Below are 15,227 nucleotides of genomic sequence, written 5' to 3' on the forward strand. Positions count from 1 at the left end.
GCTGGACATCAACACCATGGGGTGCAGACGTTCAGGAACTACTTGTTCCTGACCAGTGCCAGCTGGATTATTTTCAGAGAGGAGCTGAAGGAAACAAGTTCTTTCTCCCTCTCCCACCTGGGCTGGAAGCCAAGGTAGCTGTGTGTTTGGAAGAAAGCAGAAGCCAAATCTAAAGAAACAGCAGACAGGAAGGGGGGCCCAAGGAGAGTCAAGGGTGTGAAAAGGCTCATCTTCTGCCATTCCCTTTCTGCATGCCAAAGCCCATACCCTACCCCCACCCTAAGAGAGCCAGAACCAATTCTTAGAGGGAGGCAGGCGAGTGGATAGAGGGTGGAGTTCAGACTACTGCGCAAAGATGATAAGTCCAAGGTTCCCTGGGCATGGCAGATAAGTGCCAACCAGAGGCTCTGAACAGACTTTAACAGGGTTGAAGTTCAAGGTTGAGAACTGGGTTCAAGAGCTCTCCTTGAGATTGTCCAGCATTACACCCCTAGAAACCTAATATCTCACTCACAGCCCTGTGGTTCCAGACAGATGAAGCCAATTCCATCTGCGTGCAGTAAAGAAGCTAACAACTTACCCCCCAAAATGTATGATCCCCACGCCTTCCACAGGGATTGCCCCTCCCCCTCCTCCCCCCCCCCCCCCCCCAGTGACATCAGCCTTCAAACACCTGCCAGTCTTACAGTACAGCCAGCTTTGTCAGGCCTCTGCATCTCTGGACATGCCATTCCGTGTTTTTCCCGTCCTGTTCTGCCACTCGGCCTCATTAGTTCCCGTTCATTCAAGACCTAGCTCAGATGACAGTTTTTCTCAACTTCTCCCAAAGAACTATTTTCCATCTACCTCTGCCACAACACATATCCTGTTTGTTTATTGCATTTCCTTTTCTGAGCGTCTGTTTGCACTTCAAGACGAGTGGCAGAGACCTTGTCCAATTTGCTGATGGACCTGCCTGTTCAGAGATAACATATAGTAGGCACTTCATGAGTGTTTGGAAAATGAGTGGATGAACTATACCAGTCGAACCCAAATACTTCCCTCCTTACAAACAACAAAAGTAGCGTATGAAGATAAAGGGATAAAAGTGAAAAGAAATGTAAACAACACCACATTATATCATAAAAAGGAAAACAAGGGCACCTGGCTGGGTCAGTCGGTGGAGCATAACACTCTTGATCTTGGGGTTGTGAGTTCGAGCCCCAGGTTGGGTGTAGTGATTACTTAAAAACAAAAGTCTTTATTTTTTTTTTTAATGTTTATTTATTTGGGGGGGGGGCAGAGAGAGAGAGGAGGAGAATGAGAATTCCAAGCAGGTTCCATGCTGTGAGCACAGAACCTGACATGGGGATCAAACTCATGAACCATGAGATCATGACTTGAAGTGAAATCAGGCGTTGGTTGCTTAACCGACTGAGCCACCTAGGTGCCCCAAATACCAAATTCTTTAAAAAAAGGAAACCCAAGGGGCGCCTGGGTGGCTCAGTCGGTTAAGCGTCCAACTTTGGCTCAGGTCAAGATCTCGCGGTATGTGAGTTCGATCCCAGCGTCGGGCTCTGTGCTGACTGCTCAGAGCCTGGAGCCTGTTTCAGATTCTGTGTCTCCCTCTCTCTCTGACCCTCTCCCGTTCATGCTCTGTCTCTCTCTGTCTCAAAAATAAATAAATTAAAAAAAAAAAAAAAAAAAGGAAACCAAGACTTGTTACTGTTCAACCAAAAGAAAGTAATAAATCTGGGGGAAGGAGATGACCGGAAAACATGGAAAGACTGTACAGAAAGAGGCAGAACGTGGCTAGAGATCCTCAGATCCTTCAATGCCTTTTGATATAAAAACATATAAGACTTAATATTTACTGTAGGAACGCAAAGTAGATCATTAAAAAATATTTTTTTAAGTTTTATTTAAGTAATGTCTATACCCAATGTGGCGTTCAAACTCATGCCCCTGAGATCAAAAGTCACATGCTCTTCTGACCGAGCCAGCCAGGTGTCTGGAAAAGTATATGATTTGTCACGAAGAATTAAGCTCTCAAAACAAGGCTGGGACAGGATGGCTCAGTCGGTTGAGCGTCCACCACTCAGTTTCAGCTCAGGTGATGATCTCACGGTTCGGGCGTTCAAGCCCCACATTGGGCTCCATGCTGACAGTGTGGAGCCTGCTTGGGATTCTGCCTCTCTCTCCCTGTCTCTCTTCCCCTCCCCACTCGTACTCTCTTTCTCTCTCAAAATAAATAAACTTAAAAAAACTAAAAAAAAAAGAAAAAAAGACTGAGACAACGCAAAGAGAAAAGGCAGCCCAACAATCCAGAGACCACGTGAGGCTACACATCTTTAATACTTTATGCTCAGGCAGACAGATGAGGGTTGGGCCCTGAAACGCAGAGCGCTAAGTGTACAGAGAAAATTCCTTTCTAAATCCCTGTTGCAAAAGTACATGTCACATGTTTCCCAACAAATAAGGATTACAGTTGAGCCTTCAACAGCACAGGGATTTGTGGCACGGTCAAAACCCTGCGTGTAACTTCTGACTCCCCAAATACTTAACTACTAATAGCCTACTGTTGACCGAAAGCCTTACCGATAACATAAGCAGCTGATTAACACGTATTTTGCTTCTGACATGTCCATCGACCTTGGGGAGTTCAGACATTTGAAAAATGGATGATGGCTGAAAGTTACAGAACTGAGCATTTGGAGGTCAAAGCGCTATGGAGATGAAAGCCGAGAAGGAGGCCGACCCTCAGCCAAAGGGGCTCACTTGGCAACTGTCATTTGAAGAAGTGACATTGGAATAATATTGTTATTACGAATCCTGCAGGAGGGACGCTGGCTTCTAAAGAAGAGAACCGTCAGGGTTGTCTCAGTGGAGGATGGGGAATGTGAGGGGGGATAAAAGCCAGAAAGAGGAGAGGAAATACAGCCAAAGCCATCACTTAGAGGCGAAATAAATGTGCCATCTCAAAAGTACCTGATTCTAAGTAAATTAGACAGTGAACAATAATGCAGCAGCAAACCTTTCTCTCTCATTGCAACCAGATAGTAAAAGAGAGAAACATGGGGCGCCTGGGTGGCTCAGTTGGTTGAGCATCTGACTCTTGATTTTGGCTCAGGTCATGATCTCATGGTTCCTGGGATGACGGGATGAGCCCCCCATCGAACTCTGTGCTGGCAGGGCAGAGCCTGCTTGAGATTCTCTCTCTCTCTCTTTCTCGCTCTCTCTCTCTCTACCCCTCCCCCTCTCGTGCTCTCTCTCTTCCTCTCTAAATAAATAAATAAACCTTTAAAAAGTAGAAAAAAAGAGTAACATCAGAGATATAGCAGAACAACCTATGGAAGAAACAGAGAAGCATTTGTAACATAGTATCCTTGGACAGATGACATCAGATATTTAGCTGATCAGAGACAGAATACTGATCTCATCCAAGAGGCTACACAGTAATAAGGGATTAAATTATCCTTAAAATGGTGACTGAAGTCCCCCAACATCAGCTCTTTCTACCATTGTGGTCACACGATACTGGTGGGTATTGCTATTTTTCCAGCCCCTGTGACCTTCCAAACTTTCTATCATCACATCCTTTGGAAGAAAATCTCTTAAGTGCAGCCACACTCACGAGGTCTGGCATTAAGCTCTGCCTCCTGGATGGGAGGGAGTATTGACGTGAATTACTGGAGATTTTCTGTACAGGAGATTTATCTCTTCTCCCTCATTTATCTGGTTATTTGTTTTTTGTCAGTATGGACTTGTGCATATGTATTTTATCCTTTGGGTTAGAATTCAATACTATATTACTGGGGGTTTTGCTCAAACTGTTACAGCTTTGGCCTCTGTGAGCTCTTTTAGGTTGGCTCTTTTAATACATTCCTCTTTCTGCTGTCCCCCTGCCTCCCCCCACATACAGTTTTTTTGAGCATGTCTTTACTTCCTGGCACTACAAAATGGTCCAGGCTCATCTTGTATGTATGTTAGGGCCCCAGCCCTAGAATCAGCCATATCTCCAAAGAGCCCTGGTTCCTTTTATTGGGAGAATGGTATTAGAAACCAAGATCTGGGCACTTAGATGCCACCTTCTTCTCCTTCTCCTTCCTCAAGTTTATTATTTATTTTGAGGGGGAAGGGCAGGGGAGGGGCAGAGAGAGGGAGAAAGAATCCCAAGCAGGCTCTGTGCTGTCAGCACAGAGCCCAATACAGGGCTCAATCTCACCAATGGTGAGATCATGACCTAAGCCCAACTCAAGGGATGCTTAACTGACTGAGCTACCCAGGCACCCTTCAGGTGTCCTTTGACGAACAAAAGTTATCCATCAAAAATGTTATCAGTCTTGGGGGCACCTTAGTGGCTCAGTCAGTTGGGTGTCTGAGTCTTGATTGCGGCTCAGGTCATGATCACAGAGTCGTGGGATCGAGCTCAACTTTGGATTCTGATCTGAGTGTGGAGTCTGCTTAAGATTCTCTCTCCCTAGGGGCGCCTGGGTGGCTCAGTCAGTTGAGCAGCCGACTTCGGCTCAGGTCACGATCTCACAGTCCGTGAGTTCGAGCCCCGCGTCGGGCTCTGTGCTGACCGCTCAGAGCCTGGAGCCTGTTTCAGATTCTGTGTCTCCCTCTCTCTCTGACCCTCCCCCGTTCATGCTCTGTCTCTGTCTCAAAAATAAACGTTAAAAAAAATTTTTTTTTTAAAAAAGATTCTCTCTCCCTGCCTCTCTGCCCTTCTTCCCCCACACCTCATGTGCTCTCTCTCTTTCTATCTCTAAAATAAAAAAAAAATAGAATGTTACCAGTTTTGGTGTGATGGCTGGGATTAAAAAAATAGGGGTGCCTGGCTGGCTCAGTTGGTGGAGCATCCGACCCTTGATCCCAGGGTCGTGAGTTCAAGCCCCACATTGGGCATGGAGCCTACTTAAATAAATAAATAAATAAATAGATGATAGATAGATAGATAGATAGATAAATAAATAAATGAGTGTTTTCTCTTATGGCCCACATTTTTACTTTTGACGTCTTATTTTAAAATGTATTATTGGGGCACCTGAGTGGTTCAGTCGGTCGGGCATCCAACTCTTGATTTCAGCTCAGGCCACGATCTCACAGTTTCACGAGTTTGAGTCCTGCGTGGGGTCTGTGCTGACAGTGTGGAGCCTGCTTGGGATTCTCCCTCTTTCTCTGCCCCTCCCCCACCCACACTCTGTCTCTCTCAAAATAAATAAACTTTATAAAAAATTTTAATGTATTATTTGTTTTGGAAAATATTATTTGGTGTGTTATTTTAAGAATCTTTCTTTTTATTTGTGAGAGAGAGAGAGAGAGAGAGAGAGAGAGAGAGAGAGAGAGAGAAACACAAGTGGGGCAAGGGCAGAGAGAGAGGAAGACAGAGTCTGAGGCAGGCTCCAGGCTCTGAGCTATCAGTGCAGAGTCCGAGGTGGGGCTCAAACTCACAAACCCTAAGATCATAACCTGAGCTGAAGTCCGCGTTTATCTGACTGAATCACCCAGGCACCCCTAAAAATTCTTTCTTTACTTCAAGACCTGAAAGATATTCGTCAACATTTTCTATGCAAGAAGGTAAGGTTTTGTTTTTGACATTCAAATCTTTAATCCACCTTTAATTGATTTTTTATTTATGGTAAAAGCCAACCTCACCTTTTTTATAAATGGGTAACTGTGATATGATAAAAGCAGAGAGACAGAGAGAGAGAACACGAGGGCACAAGAAAGGGCATGAACCTTTGTCCCTAGTTCCTGATACTGAGCTCCTAAATCTCTTGGAATTCCTGGGTGATAAGAAAGCCTCTTCCAAAGAGACCACTGTTGGTGGTAGCTTTGGGGTAGAGACTGGCCACCAGAAAAATCAAGGCATGACTAGAGGGTTGTAACTTCCAGTCCTATCCCCCAACTTCCAAGCAGGGGGAGGGGCTGGAGACTGAGTTAATCACCAAGGGCCAATGATCATGCCTGCATAATGGAACCTCTGTAGAAACCAATCAATGGGGTTTGGAGAACTTCCAGGTTGATGAACATGTACCAGGAAGGTAACCCACCCCAAGTCCACGGGGTCTTGAAGATCCTATGCTTGGAACCTTCCAGACATCAACCCCATGTACCTCTTCATCTGGCTATTCATTTGTATCCTTTATAACGTCCTTTTTAATAAACTGGGAATAGTAAGTAAAGTGTTTCCCTGAGTTCTATGAGCTGTACAACAAATTGTGTCCACACAAAAACCTGAACACGGATGTTTATAGCAGCTTTATTCATCATTGCTAAAACTCAGAAGCGACCAAGATGTCCTTCACTAGGTGAATAAAGAAACTGGTACATCCAGTTAATGGAACATTATCGAGCTATCAAGCCACAAAAATACAGGGAGGAATGTTAGATGCATATTGCTAATCTTAAATGCATAAGAAGCAAATATGAAAAATCTACATACTGTATGATTCCAACTATATGACATTCTGGAAAAGCCAACACTATGGAGACAGTAGAAAGATCAGTGGTTGCGAGGAGTTCTGGGAGTGGGTGGGGGGGGAGGGCAGGCTGAATAAGCGGAGGGCAGGGGATTTCTAGGACCAGAAGACTATTCTGTACAATACTGTAATGGTGGATACATGTCATTAGACATGTGTCAAACCCCACAGAATGTACAACACAAAGAATGAACCTTAATGTAAACCATGGTCTTTAGTTAATAATAATGTATCAGTATGGGCTCATCAACTATAACAGGTGTATCTCACTAAAGCAAGATTTTAATAGGGGAAAGGGTGGGAGGTGGAGAGAGGGTAATGGAAGATATGGGAACTCCATTCTTCCTGTCCACTATTCTGTAAACTTAAAATTGCTTTCAAAAAATAAATTATATTGAATAAATTAAGGTGTTTACTACAGAGAAAACTAAAACTCAAAACTTTAAAGAAATGGATCCTCTAGCAAGTTTAGAACAGATTCCCTTTCATCCTCAAATTAGCAGCATTAGAACGGATTACCCAGTTTCTTTAAAATAGTACTATCAAGGGGCGCCTGGGTGGCTCAGTCGGTTGAGCATCTGACTTCGGCTCAGGTCATGATCTCACAGCTCGTGAGTTCAAGCCCCGCGTCAGGCTCCGTGCTGACTGCTCGGAGCCTGGATCCTCCTTCAGATTCTGTGTCCCCCTCTCTCTCTGCCCCAACCCACTTGCATTCTGTCTCTGTCTCTCTCAAAGATAAATAAACATTTAAAAAAATTTTTTTAAATAGTACTATCAATAATTTAATTCCAGCATAGTCACCGTATGGTGTTATCTTAGTTTTGGGTGTCCAATATAGTGATTCAACAATTCCATGTCACCAGGTGCTTATTGTTATGCCCAGAATTCATGATCCCCAAAGACCACCAGGGAGCCAAGTCCGATGCAAAAGCAAAGAGCCTTTATTCGAGCTAGCTCGAGCTCAATCCCCTACCTGCACCGAGGCAGCGGTGAGATACTGGAGAGGGTGCGTTTCAAAAGCACAAAGGTTTTATAGGGCTCATGGCCTTAGCCAATTGGCTGGGGAAGGGTCGTGGCCTCAGCTGATTGGCTGGGGAAGGATAGACCAATGGCTGCCAAGGTGTGGTCCCAGATCAGCAATTATCAGCATCACCTGGAACTTGTTAAAAATGCAAAGGTTGGGCCTGGTGGTCACAGACCTACTAAATCAGAAACTCTAGGGGTGGGACTCAGCGATCTTGTTTGAACAGATCTTGTTTGAACTTGTGTGAACAAGTCTTCCAGGAGATTCTGATGCACCTGAAGTTTAAGAACCACTGTGTCTGAGGTTGTTTAACATGTTTGGCCTCAGTGTATACAGAACGTTTCTCACTGGTCACCTATTAACCATTGGCTGTCAGCCTTGCTGTGCTATATAAATACCTAGCACCAAACACCATCCCCAGAGACTCTGAATAATTGGTTTGGGGAGGGGTAGAATGCTCCCAGGTCATTCTAAGCCTGGACAGGGTTGAGGGCTCCTGCCTCTGGCCCCTACCTGAGAGAAGCCCTCCCTCTTCTACTCACACTTTCCACGCCTCTCATACTCCCCTTCCTCCCACCTTAGACTTCGGAAGAATGCATCAATCGGTAGCCTGCTTTCTTAGAAAACATAAGTTACTCAAGGGGAGGAGGCGTGGTCTGAGGTTTGAGCGGGAACCTCTTCCTGCGGCCATGTCAGGGACATAGTCACTAGTTGGCCGGCCTAGGTCTGCTCTTTCACTTATCACAAGCGCCCTTGTTAATCCCCATCACCTATTTCACCCATCTCCCCACCTCCCCTCTGAAAACCATCAGTTTCTTCTCTACAGTTAAGAGTCTGTTTCTTGGTCTGTCTCTCTCTCTTTTTTCCCCTTTGCTTATTTGTTTTGTTTCTTAAATTCCACATATGAGTGAAATGATATCTTATGTCTTTCTTTGACTGACTTATTTCACTTAGCATAATACGCTCTAGTTGCATCCGCGTTGTTGCAAATGGCAAGATTTCATTCTCTTTTATGGCTGAATAATATCCTATTGTGTATATATACTACATCTTCTTAATCCTTTCATCTATCAGTGGATACTTGAGCTGCTTCCATAACTTGGCTATTAGAAATGATGCTGCTATAACCATACGGGTGCATGTATCCCTTTAAATTAGTGTTTTTGTATTCTGGGGGATAAATACCCAGTAGTGCTATTAATGGATCATAGGGTAGTTCTATTTTTAATTTTTTGAGGAAACTCTTTACTGTTTTCCTTAGTGGCTATACCAGTTTGCATTCCCACCAACAGTGCATGAGTGTTCTTTTTTTCCAAGTTCTTGCCAACACTTGTTGTTTTCTGTGTCATTAATTTTAGCCATTCTGATGAGTATGAGGTGATATCTCACTGCAGTTGTGACTTTCATTTCCCTGATGATGAGATGTTAAGCATCTTTTCATGTGTCTTTTGGCCATCTGGATGTCTTCTTCGGAGAAATGTCTTTTCATTTCTTCTGCCCATTTTTTAATTGGTTTATTTGGTTTTGGGGGTGTTGATTTGTATAAGTTCTCTTTAAGTTTTATTTATTTAAGCAATCTCTATACCCAACGTGAGGCTCAAACTCACGACCCCAAGATCAACAGTCGCATGCCCTTCCAACTGAGCTAGTCTTGTGCCCCTGTATAAGTTCTTTATATATTTTGGATACTAACCCTTTTTGGATATGTCATTTGCAAAAATCTTCTCCCATTTAGTTGGTTGCCTTTTAGTTTTGTTGACTGTTTCCTTTGCTGTGCAGAATCTTTTTATTTTGATGAAGTCCCAAATAGGTTATTTTTGCTTTTATTCCCCCGTCTCAGGAGACATATCTAGAAAAATGTTGCTATGGCTGACGTCAGAGACCTTTCTGGCTGTGTTATTTTCTAGGATTTTTATGGTTTCAGGTCTCAAATTTAAATTACTATCAGTAATTTACAAAATACTTTTATAGGTAACTAACATTCAATTTGGGGGGTAGGGAATGAGACCTAAATGTTTTGCTCTACTTATAGAAAATTCTGTACAAAAAAGTCCAAATTGAGGGGCGGTTGGTGGCTCAGTTGGGAGAGTGTGTGACTCTTGATCTTGAGGTGGTAAGTTTGAGCCCCATTTTGGGTGTAGGGATTACTTTAAAAATTAAAAAAAATTTTTTGGTAATTTTTAAATTATTTATTTATTTATTTATTTATTTATTTATTTATTTATTTATTTTTGAGAGAGAGAGAACAAGCGGGGGAGTGACAGAAAGAGAGGGAGACGCAGAATCTGAAGCAGGCTCCAGGCTCTGAGATGTCAGCACAGAGCCCGACGTGGGGCTTGAACCCACAAACTGTTGAGATCATGACCTGAGCTGAAGTTGGATGCTCAACCCACTGAGCCACCCAGGTGCCCCCAAAATAAATTCTTTAAAAAAATCCAATTGAATCTAAAAATTATTAGATTAAGAGTTCAATCAAAAAACTAGATGCAGAATAATTCTGTTCTGTATACCAGTAGCAAACAATGAGAAAAAAAAATTTTTTAAGTTGCCATTTATACTAGCAACTGTTAACCTTAAAAATAAAACTGTCAGTTATCTTACCAGAAAAAAAATGAGTTTATTCAGGAATACCAGAGAATTGCAATTCAGGACATGTGGGAAATTTGCAACAGTCTATAAAACTGAAAATACTCTTGCTGTTATCTGGAAATGTCACTCCTAGATGCATACCCCGGAGAAACTCTCATACGTGTGCACAAAGCAACATATGAAAGATTTCACTGCCACGTCAGTTACACCAATATATATCTGGTAACCTGAAAAATGTTCTATCACTAAGGGACAAGATCATCTGTAGAAAATCTCTAAATAGAGCACTATAAATAAATATTAAAGAACCAGGACATAAAAGACAAGTAAAATATGTGTCAAAAATATAGCATTAAAGAAAGAGGGGAAAGAGCAGATTTATCTTAAATTTTTTTCCCAAAAACCAAAAGACATAGTGGAATGCAACAGTCTGCATTTTAACTGATATTGACTCCAAAAGGGAGAACCATACCATTCATGGGGGTACTGCAATATCGGGTTGGTTTGTAGAATAGATGGAGAGAGCCCCTATTCAATCTCTCTGTTCCAAAAACGCACATAATAATAATAATAATAATAATAATAATAATAATAAACTTGATGAAGTATCCTCAGGTACAGGTTTACAAGATACTAAATGATAAGAACACATACTATTCATGGGGCGCCTGGGTGGCTCAGTCGGTTGAGCATCCAACTTCAGCTCAGGTCATGATCTTGAAGTTGACAAGTTTGAGCCCCACGTTGGGCTCTGTGCTGACAGCTCAGAGCCTGGAGCCTGCTTCGGATTCTGTGTCTCCCTCTCTCTCTGCCCCTCCCGCGCTCATGCTCTGTTTCTCTCTGTCACAAAAATAAAGATAAACATTTTTAAAAAAACCATTTTTTAAAGAACACATACTGTTCTTCATCTTGGGCCAAGAAACAAAGAAACAACCTACAATTAAGATTCCCAGCAGAACTCGCTTCCCAGCTGTCCCTTATAAAATTCCACATCCTCAACTCTTCCAAAAACCAGTCTCACCCCTCTATGAGAGAGCTTCTCCTGGCATACTTCTCCACAGTTCAGGAAATAAGGAAATTCTGTCCTCAAACTGAATTTTTCCCAGAGGTGAATGCCCTACTCCCAGATCCCAGGAGAGCCCTGTTCATTTGCGGATCCCTTTTCCTCCACGAATGGAGGCAGTGCCTCTTGCTGCCAGGAGGGGGCAGACGCAGCCTCCATCCTCTGAGCGAGCTTCCTGTTGCCAGGAAGCTGTCGACAGTTCAACTGCATTTTTCCTAACAGCCTCTTCAGGAGCTTCCTTCATAGCACAGGGCAGGCACTGGATGCATTACAGTGTCATGCCTTGTTCTACACGATAGGGATAAAATAAGTTGTACAGACTCGATTTCTGACCTCAGGGAGTTTATATAGGGAAGGGGTCAAGTAGAGCAAGGGAGGGAATGAGTAGTGATATTAAAACTGGAAAAGGAAAACGGGCCTTGTTGGCTCTGTCAGTAGGTACAGATTTTAACCTAAGAGCAAAGGAGAAGCACTGAGGATTTTGAGCTGAGATCAGACTTTCTGTTTAGAAAGATCGCTCTGGTGGCGCCTGAGTGGCTCAGCCAGTTAAGCATCCAGCTCCATTCAGCTCATGATCTCACACAGTTCGTAAGTTTCAGCTCCCGCATTCGGATCTGTGCTGACAGCTCAGAGTGTGGAGCCTGCTTCGGATTCTGTGTCTACCTGTCTCTTTGCCTCTCTCTCTCTCTCTCTCTCAAAAATAAAACATGTTTTAAAAATTAGAAAGATCATGGGCGCCTGGGTGGCTCAGTCGGTTGAGTGCCGACTTCGGCTCAGGTCACAATCTCGCGGTCCGTGAGTTCAAGCCCCGCATCGGGCCCCTGTGCTGACAGCTCAGAGCCCGGAGCCTGTTTTAGATTCTGTGTCTCCCTCTCTCTGACCCTCCCCCATTCATGCTCTGTCTCTCTCTGTCTCAAAAATAAATAAACGTTAAAAAAAAAAATTAGAAAGATCAGGGGCACCTGGGTGGCTCAATCGGTTGGGCGGCCGACTTCGGCTCAGGTCATGATCTCGCGGTCCGTGAGTTTGAGCCCCACGTCGGGCTCTGTGCTGACAGCTCAGAGCCTGGAGCCTGTTTCGGATTCTGTGTCTCCCTCTCTCTGACCCTCCCCCATTCATGCTCTGTCTCTCTCTATCTCAAAAATAAACGTTAAAAAATTTTTTAAAAAAAAATTAGAAAGATCACTCTGGCTATAATGTGGAGAATGGGTTATAAGGGGTTGAAGTCATGAGATGCTTGGGTGGCTCAGTCAGTTAGGCAACCAACTATTGATTTCTGCTCTGGTCATGATGTCGCGGTTCGTGGGTTTGAGCCCCACATCGGGCTCTGCACTGGCAGTGCAGATCCTGTTTGGGATTCTCTCTCTCTCTCTGCCCCTCCCACACACACTCTCTCTCAGAATGAATAAATAAACTTAAAAAAAAACACACACACAAAAAAAGAGAGTTAAGTCAAAGCCAGGGAACCAGTTTGGGAATCTGTAGCAGAAATCCAGGGGTGAATGGCTTACACTAGGGTACTGAGAAGGAGAAAAGCATCTACTGACATCCAGAAGCTGGCCTGGGATTCACACCGAGACCTTGGTGGTCTCCTGTTGAACGTAATTTCAGAATATCAACATAAGACAAGGCCACTCTGTGATCATGGTGGATCAAGGCAAAACAAGTCCATCCCATACGTCTGAGCACAGAAAAAAGCATGAACATCGTCCAGATAGCAAAAGTCCAAACTGCTCCCTGTCCTCACTAATATGAGTGATGGTTTCTTTACCAATCATAAGTCAGTCTCATTCTATCCTTCTGTCCTTCTAGGTAAGACTTATTAAGATACCCCATAATAAATGATGTCACTTCCTGAAAACATCAAATCCAGAGTAAAGCCTCACTTGCTTAAAATCTCCCACAAATCACTTAGCACAAGCCCAAATCCTGCAGTAAATTCTTTCTAACACCCTCTTACTGAGACACCCCGTGATTCCCGACGGGGTGTGTTCTTCCTCGCTGCAACAAATAACCAACTTGCTCCGATACAAATACGTTCCCGGAAGTGTTTGGCCGGACAAGATTTACAGCATATCAGCGGCAGGGATAATGACCACGTTCTGGCTTAGACAATCGAGTCAAAGAGGGCACGTCGGGGAAGGAACAGATTTGTAGGAAAAGATGATAAATTCCATTGCGGACAAGTTGAGCTGAGCTGTTTATGGGCCATCCCAGTGAAGATGTCTGATAGACAGATACCAGGGTGTGTGCAGTCCAGGAGATCTTGTGTTGGGATGAAGTGGGGGAGATGGCAGCATATATATGGTAAATGAGGCCCAAGGTGATGGGGAAGCTGGTTTATCTAGGCAGAGTCTAGCGAGGGAGAAAACAAGTGGACCCGGAACAGAACCCTCAGGAACGGGTAGGAATAGATAGTGAAAAAGGTCAAGAAGGAAGAGGAAACCCAGGAGAGTGCAGGGTCCCAGAAAGCAAAGGTAGGGAGCACTTCAGGAAGAGGGGGAGGTCACCAGTGTCAAATGCCACAGAGAGGTCAAGAAAGATGGAAGTATCTTCTGGGATTAAGTGAATGAGGTCAGTAGTGGCCTCCATGGAGGGGCGGGTACAGGAGCTGGAGTGCAATGGGTTAAGGACAGAATGGGAGAAAAGGTCATCGCTGGAATGGGGACGGTGCAGTTTCAGAGATTCCTACTTTGTCTTTCCCACTGTGATAGCTTTTTTCCCCCAGCCCAAAGACCTGATGTGGTGGTAATGCGCTCCAACCCCAAGTATATCAACCCCGTTAAGCACCCGGGGACCAGGGAAACGATGAATGGAGTACCCAAAGCAAGCTCTTATTCTAGCCCCCGCTCCCCAAATCAATGGAATACACTGTCCTCAGATACAGGAGGTATCAGATGTTAAACTGATAAGAACAGATACCACACTTGAGCTTAGCCAAAAGATCAATCCCTACCCGTATCAACTCCCTATTATCCCAAACCTTCCTCCCTCAGGTCCACAAATACAGCATATGAGCCTGTCCTTATAACCTTCAACATTCTCGTCTCCTCTGAGACCAGGCTAATCCTCCCCAGTGTCATGCTTCTCCACAATCCAGTAATTCTGTCATCAAATTGGGACTGTTTCTCCATGGAAGCTAGTAATTCCTGGCAAAGCGGTAGTTATTTGTATATCCACCTCCGTTAAGCGAGGCAGTGCCTCTTGTAGCCAGGTGAGGGCAGAGTTGTTCCCTGAGCAAACCCTCCCGGACCTCTGTACGCAAGGAGCACCTGTGATATGTAGGGCAATGAATTGGGGCTGGAAAAAGGTCATTCGAAATTTATGGAGATAAACTGATATATACTGAGTCCTACTTAGTGTCTTGCATTCTGCCAGGCGACAGGGATACAATGATGATTTTCACGGGCATGATCTTGAATTAAAAAGAGTTATAGTGGGAGGCAAGGTGAATCAGGCTTGGGGAGGGAGTGGTGGTTAAAAAAAAAAAAAGCTGGCAAGGAAAGCAGGGGTCTTAACGGCTATACTGATGGGTCCTAAAGACGATGGAAAGGCACCGAAGTTTTATGAGCTGAGAAGTGAGACTTGATCATAATTTTTTATTTGGAAAAATCACTCTGGCTGCAAGGGGGAGAATGGATTGATTGGAAGGGAGGAAACCAGACCCAGGGAGCAGGTTAAATTTTTTGTAAAAACCTCAGGGTGAATGGCTTGAATTAGGGTAGCAGAAGTGGGGGGCATGGACAATTGGGTGGAATGAATAGTGAGGTGAAGTCCATTTTGGAAAAGTTGAGGAGTCTGGGGACCAACCAAGTGATAACGTTCATCCAGAAGGCAACTGGACTTACCGCTGTGAAGCTCAGGAAAAAGAGCCTGGGCTGGAGTCATAGGCATAATGCTGGTCATTAAAATCATGGGAGTGAATAAGGTGGCCCAGGCAGAGTGAGAAAAATAAAATCATGGGAGTGAATAAGGTGGCCCAGGCAGAGTGAGAAAAATAAAATCATGGGAGTGAATAAGGTGGCCCAGGCAGAGTGAGAAAAATAAAATCATGGGAGTGAATAAGGTGGCCCAGGCAGAGTGAGAA

General features: G+C 44.1%; 1 non-coding gene across 1 annotated transcript; it reads right to left on the reverse strand.

The window, feature by feature from the left end:
• Positions 1-13,912: 13,912 nt before the first annotated feature.
• LOC132662677 (U2 spliceosomal RNA) lies at positions 13,913-14,094 on the reverse strand. The gene has a single exon (XR_009602688.1). It is a non-coding gene; the product is annotated as a U2 spliceosomal RNA (small nuclear RNA).
• Positions 14,095-15,227: the final 1,133 nt, after the last annotated feature.

The sequence above is a fragment of the Panthera onca genome, chromosome D1 (genome assembly GCF_046562875.1).
Source record: "Panthera onca isolate mPanOnc1 chromosome D1, mPanOnc1 haplotype 2, whole genome shotgun sequence".
Taxonomy (NCBI): domain Eukaryota; kingdom Metazoa; phylum Chordata; class Mammalia; order Carnivora; family Felidae; genus Panthera; species Panthera onca.